We start from the raw sequence: 6892 nt of genomic DNA, 5'->3' as shown, positions 1-6892 counted from the left end.
TTTTAAAAAATAAAATAAAAGCAAAAATATGTAAGGAAATATCAAACAAATATATTTAAATAAATATAATCTCAAATAAGTCTAAGAGAGACATTTATAAACCTAAATTAAATCTACATCTATCTAATATAGAGCTAAATCTCCAACCTTCCAAGAGGTCATTTGCCCCAATATAAAATTCTTAAATCTTAAAAAAAAAAAAAAAAAAAAACAAGGCATGCCGCTATGGCTGCTATGGCTTGTAAGTGGAGTCCTAACTTGCAGCAATTATTGCATCCCTGAACATCATATAAAACATTATTTTCTCCACAAATTTTCAAACTTAAAGGGAAAGACCTAACATTTACTATTACTGACAATATATATGAATAGCTTTTATTATTTAAAAGTTTTCTTTTTCAAATATATAGATTCGAAATCATATAACTATAAAATTTTAATTTATTTTATAAATTTATCTATGCATGTAGCTAGTTATCAATTCATTCAATATAACTAAAAATAATTTATCATTTTTTTGTATTTTGTACATCAAAGTATGGCAATGTTCTGATTTATATATTTGAGTAAGCCAGCAACCTAGTTCAATTGAGTTCAATTAATATGTCTTAAGGTAGTGAAGGCTAGGTGTTATTGTCAAGGGAAAATCAATGCTTTTGTCAATTTGGGTGGTCACTTACCCAATTAATAGAAGCTACTTGCTCACGCCTTTTTCCAACTAATGACATCATTAGCAAGTTAGCATTCAAATTAAAATCTCATAATCTCTTCAATATGGTCGCCAACTCCATCCAATCAACTGCCTAAGGGGTTAACTATATGCATTCATGAGAATTATGATTGTTATTTTCATGTGCATATAAATGTCTAATCATGTATTTTTTTTTAAATGTTATATATTTAAACGTCATGGTGTAGCTTCTCATGTAAATTCTAGTCAAATGGCTATTTTTTGGATGAATAGTCATTCCAATCACGTTAAACTCTTAATATATTTCTCAAATTATTTTCCTCTGAGCTCTTTCTTCTCTCTCCCCTTCTCTCTCTCTATCTTCCTTTCTCCTCTAGCTCTTTTCTTTGTTAGAATCTTGTGTTACTTGCTAGTAGAGTTCTAGTGGTGCCCCTAATACATCTAGATTTAATTTCTAATAAAGCACTATGAGCTTCGAGATTGATGTTAAGAGCAAAAGATGGATAATTATAAGAAGTAGAGTAATAAAATAGAAAGTAGTACATATGGAAATTTACTACATCACCAACAGGCAACATGCCAAAAGAATTTTAGGAGTTCTCCATTGGGATTAATTCAATAAGGACTCGAAAGCTTATCTTTTCAATGTATCTTAGATTTGAACTCATCCAATAGTGTCAAAGTCATCCAAAAGGTGAAGGCATCTAAGGAAGTGTTCAACTTGTCCAATATTTAAATCAAGTAAATAGGATTTCAATTCATAAAAGAATTGAATTTGTTGGATGAAAAGTTTAATTTATCCAAGATTTGAGGAACTCAAAGGAGAGTAAACTTGTCAAAAAAACCGAAATTATTCAAGAAAGAATTTAATTTGTTCAATATTTGAAGTAATACACATAATAGTTTAATTATTCAAAAAAAATTAATGACGTTTAAAGACAATTTTAACTAGCTCGATTAAAATCGAGATTATAATGAGAGTTAAACATCTTAGCAAAACCAAAATAACAAAAAAAAAAATTCTCCCTTTGAAAACATTTATTTTATATAAAATTAAGAGGGAAAATGAGGGAGGAAAATGTCTGAGAAAATTTTCACAGAAGTTGGACCTAAAAACTCAAAAATAAACTCTTAAATTTAAAGTCGACCAACTTCAAGTTAAATAATTAAAGCATTAAAGATTTAGATCAACATTAAAATAACTTATTTATTAATGAATGAGTACTCAGATACTTTTGTGAAAATAAATTAACTTAAATTTGAGAGTTGAGTGATATGTTCAGGTTAAGGTTAAGTTAGAGTTACGAGATTGCTCCCAATAGGAGAGCTAAGGCTATTGGGTCAATGAATATTTTGTGCTTAAAGAAGTTACATTTATTCTTAATTTTAAATTTGATTTTCATAATAAAGGATGAAGTCATATCTAATGAACTTGAAAAGGAAAAAAAGTTATATGTTTTTTTAAAAGTAGCTTCATTGATAAGAGTTATAGCGTCATCTGATTTCTTACTCACACAATATAGAGCATTAGCTATTTTGATAAAAATTAAGTTACAAAGCATGATCCAGAATGAAAATGATAGAAAAAATCAATTTTTAAACAACAACTTGTGCTTTAATTAATGAGATCGTTGAATTTCTAACACAAAAGAAAATCAAACTAGCATCAAATTTAGTAAAATAACTTATTAGAATAATAAATGCTTTGATATTCTTTTATTTTTAATAAACTAATATGTTATTTAACTATGTTGTTTATTTTGCTAGATTATCTCTAAGAAGATAAGAACATAACAAAGCTAACCTATATCCAAGCATGCTAATAGACTGATTTTATAAGCTTAATTTATCTTTGGACAATGGTTGGGAGTAAGCAAGTAAACCTTCTTCCATACGAAGTACAAGCAAACATTTTAATTTGTTAATAATCAGAGTTCTTAAAATTTTCTTGACATATGCATTTATAGAGAATAATCCATCAAATCTTGAGACGATTAACTATTCCTTGATATATAATCAATTTTAGGTCATTTTATAAAGTTTTGCATGCATTAATTATATGGCTATATTAAAAAAAATGAAATAAAAATAAAAATAAAAATGCTTTGAGTTTTTTGCATCAAGAGGATATCACTAACAAGGTGCAAGATGACAGGAGAGTAACTAATAATGCTACTTTAAGAGGTATGTTTGTCGTGGCATATAAATATTAAGGGACATAATGAGTAACGATGCTCAAAGACAAATCCCACTTTTAAAATGGATTGGTTAATTTGTGAGTGTTAGGAGAGGTATAAAACCAAATGCTTGCCGAGACATCTTAAGATGCCTGATATATTTGGGAAGAGTTTTGACGGACTTTTGGGAGAAGTTCCCAGAAGGGTAAGAAGCTAAAGGAACTTATGACTTGTGGAAGTTTGTGATGGATAGTGTTGTAATCGAGTCGAACCGAGCCAAATTATATCATATTTTGGAATTGGTTTGATACAATTATAAGATGTTAATGTTCGGCTTAAGCTTACGTCTAGCTTTCACATATTGTTCAAGATTGACTTGTTTAAAGTTCCAATGTTTGAACTTGATTTGTTCATGACAAGTGAACAAGTGTTTAAACAAGCTAATAAATGAGCTAAAAATTCAAACAAGTACTTAGATTTTCATATAAAAATATAAATTTTACAAATATAAATAAATAAACAATTGAATAAATCATATAACTTGTTTTTGATATAAAGAAAAAAAACTAACTCACTTGTATCTAGTGTCTATAATAAATATATTCTCACAACAATAAGTTCAAATACAGAAAAAAATTGAAAAAAGAGTAAAAATAATTAGATGAGCTAGTATTACAAAGTAACTCATAATGTGAAATTATTCATCAAATGTTAAAATTTATTGAGAAAATCAGAGATAGTCTGATCAAGCATAATTAAAAGGAATGAACATATGTGATGTTCACTTTTAAAATTCCGTCATGTTAATTTTCAAATAGTTAATAATTAATTAATTAATTAATTAATTAATTAAATGTATATATAATTAAGAATTAACCTAAAATTTTTATTGATATAATAACATATTACTGCTAAAAATATAATTACATAAATTTCAGCAAATTAAATTTTATTTATATAATATATCATACATTATATGTGCTATATTCGAGCTTCATATCGAGTATTTAATAAGTTGTTTGTTAAATAACAAACGAGTTTGTTCGTGAATATAAATGAACAAGTTCTACTATGTTCAAGTTGAGTTCATTCAAGATTCAAGTTTTAAAAACTTGTTCCAACTTGTTTATTTAATTATTTGAACGAACATGATCGAGTCATAATCGAGTCAAGTTCAAGTTGTTCATCGAGTTCATTGGTTCATTTACAGCCCTAGTGATGGAGGATCAACTTGTGATATTCATTATAAATATAGAGGAAATTAACTTGGAGAACTCAATGGTATATCTAGGAAGATTGTCAACAATTTTAAGTGCTATTGATTCTTATTAGCCTTTTAAGGAAATAAGTTTAGAATTTTGAGCAACAAGCAGACTTCGGAGGATATCTTTGACAGAATATTTTTCTGGACAATTGGTAATATGACACCAGCCAACTATTAATAAAGGTAACACATGTGTTAGTTTGTTCTTGAGGAGACTGTTGTAGCAAATTCTTCCGGGGCACTAATCTTGACTTGTTTCCGTCATAGATGAACTCTATATTAGGCATAAAAAGTTGATATCTTGTCTTTATCTCTTACTTTCCTTATCGATCTCTACCCACCAATAGGCAAAATCTAAAATCCATCAACTAGTGATGTCTAATGTCCCTCTTATTTGTCAATTGATCTCATTAACTATTAAGAGAATAAACAAACAATTCATATAATATGTAATGTTATAATTTATACACTTTTACTACAATCAAGGGTGTTAAATTTGTACCCGACACCTTAGTGGTTTTCTCTGTGGAGAAGCACGAGAAAACCATCCCAAAAATTATCATTGACTCTGCCACGCAAGACCTACAAGATTGTCTTTCACAGTTTTCTCTCTTGAAGGAGGAGAAAGTTTTCCAGAAAGTAATCCCCAACCATGCCATGCAGGATCTCTGGGATTTCTTTCGCGGTTTTCTCTCGTGCAGAAGCAGAAGAAAGTTATCCTGAAAGTTATCCCCGACCCTGCCACACAAGATCTTCAAGATTTTCTTTTTGATTTTCTCTCGTGGAGAAGTAGGAGAAAACTGTCCTGATAGGACCTCCAGGATTTTCTTTCGTGGTCTTCTCTCAGATTATTGGGAAGCCGATGTCAGAAGAACTGGGTCCTGCCAAAACTCAGAGGAAGTGTCAGAACTCTGAGGAGGAGAAGCCGGAGGCGATGCTGACACCATTTGAAGATGAGCTAACTCTTTCTTCGAGAGAATTAAAGATTAAGATATTATAGATCGACCACATCCTTGGCGAGTACAAGAAGATGAATAACTCATGTGCAGTATATATTGTCATTGGGGCAATAACTAGTGAACTGTTGTGATGACCTATCGTTGATGACAATTTTTCTCTCCCAAGAACATTGGGAATTGACAGATACTCGAGAAAAACAAGGAGACACGAGCTAAACTCCGTCAGTGCACAAATATATTGCAAGCTTTCCAAGAGAGGATGTTGATCATTGAAGCAGAGAAATAGAAGACTGTGAACATTGAGGAGACACCTTTAATCCATAAGACAACATACCCACTCCCAGCCCAAGGGCAGTTCATGAGAGTGCACTCCTGTTGGTAAGGAGAAAGTTGATGCAGACTGGCATCTTTGTTTCTACTTTTTTTCCTCATTTTTATTGATGCTTTGTTGTATGGATCAAAGTGGTGTAATCATTGATTGACAGTGCATTTATCTATACGTTTTGCTTGATGCAATAAAATTTTTTATGTTGTTTTTGGGCCGTGATTTATCTTATTCTGGGATGTTATAGATTCTCAATCATGCAAAATTCTGTAATTAAAGTTAGTACGTGCACTTTATAAAAAGGAATCATGTACATTTATAGACTTGTGCCTTTGAAGAGTTTTATTCATTTGGGTGTGTATCTTTTGAGATTTATGCCTTCTTGGACTTATGCCTTCTGAGAGTTGGAAATGCGTCGGTGTCTTCTGAGGCTCGATGCCTTCTGATATCTTTGATCTACACGTGCCTCTTGAGGCTTGTAGCTTTCTGAGGTCTTTGATATTTTTGTGCCTCTTAAGGTTTATAGGCTTCTGAGGTCTTTGTTGTACCTGTGAATCTTGAGGCTTGAAGCATTCTGAGGTCTTTAATTCACCTGTGCCTCTTGAGGCTTGAACCTTCTGAGGCCTTTGATATACCTGTACCTTCTGAGACTTGTAGCCTTATGAGGTTTTGAGTGGAGACCATGTCAACCACTTGTTCTCTTGGAGTCTTTCTAGTGAGTCACAACAAGTTTCCCATCGAGACTTGCCTCTTGGACTCGAAGTTCAGGGGTACTGTATCATCCCATCGAGTTTTGTCATATAGGCTTGACTTTTAGGGGCATGATAGTTTCTTATCGAGTCTTGTTTCACGGGCTTTACTTCCAGCGATATTGTATCATCCCATCGATTTTGCCTCTTGGACTTGACTTACAGGGACATGGTACCTTCTCCTTGAGTTTTATCTCTTGAGTTAGACTTTCAGAGGTACTGTATTTTCCCATGAAGTCTTGCCTCTTGGGCTGACTTCTAGATGCATGGTAACTTTCTATTGAGTCTTTCCTCTTGGGATTGACTTCGAGCGGTACCTGATCTTCCCATCAGGTCCTGCCTCTTGGGCTTGACTTCTAAGGGTAAGCATGGAGACCATGTCCTCCACTTGCCCAGTTGAAGAGTTCCTCTATAAATTATAATTATAGTTGCAAGCACTTCTCCCGCATGCAAGAAAGGGTTAGAATATCTCCTACGTTACAATGTTAACATTCAGATAAATTTGTTGCTAGAAACGGGCGGTGACTGATAACAATCGGCGGCAAATGAAAGTTGGTGTTCAATGGTGGTCAACGACAACAAGAATAGTGTTGAACTTCAGCTTCTTTTAAAAGCTTCAAGCTATTCTTCAAGCATCAAGCTCTCCTCAGCCCTCGAGATATGGGTGGGGCTCTATTTATAAAGTCACTGCTACAACTAATGATTGAATTTGGACCACTCTGATCGG

The sequence above is a fragment of the Phalaenopsis equestris genome, unplaced genomic scaffold, assembly GCF_001263595.1.
Source record: "Phalaenopsis equestris unplaced genomic scaffold, ASM126359v1 Scaffold000878, whole genome shotgun sequence".
Taxonomy (NCBI): domain Eukaryota; kingdom Viridiplantae; phylum Streptophyta; class Magnoliopsida; order Asparagales; family Orchidaceae; genus Phalaenopsis; species Phalaenopsis equestris.
The sequence above is the reverse complement of the archived record's forward strand: the minus strand, read 5'-3'. Positions refer to the sequence as shown.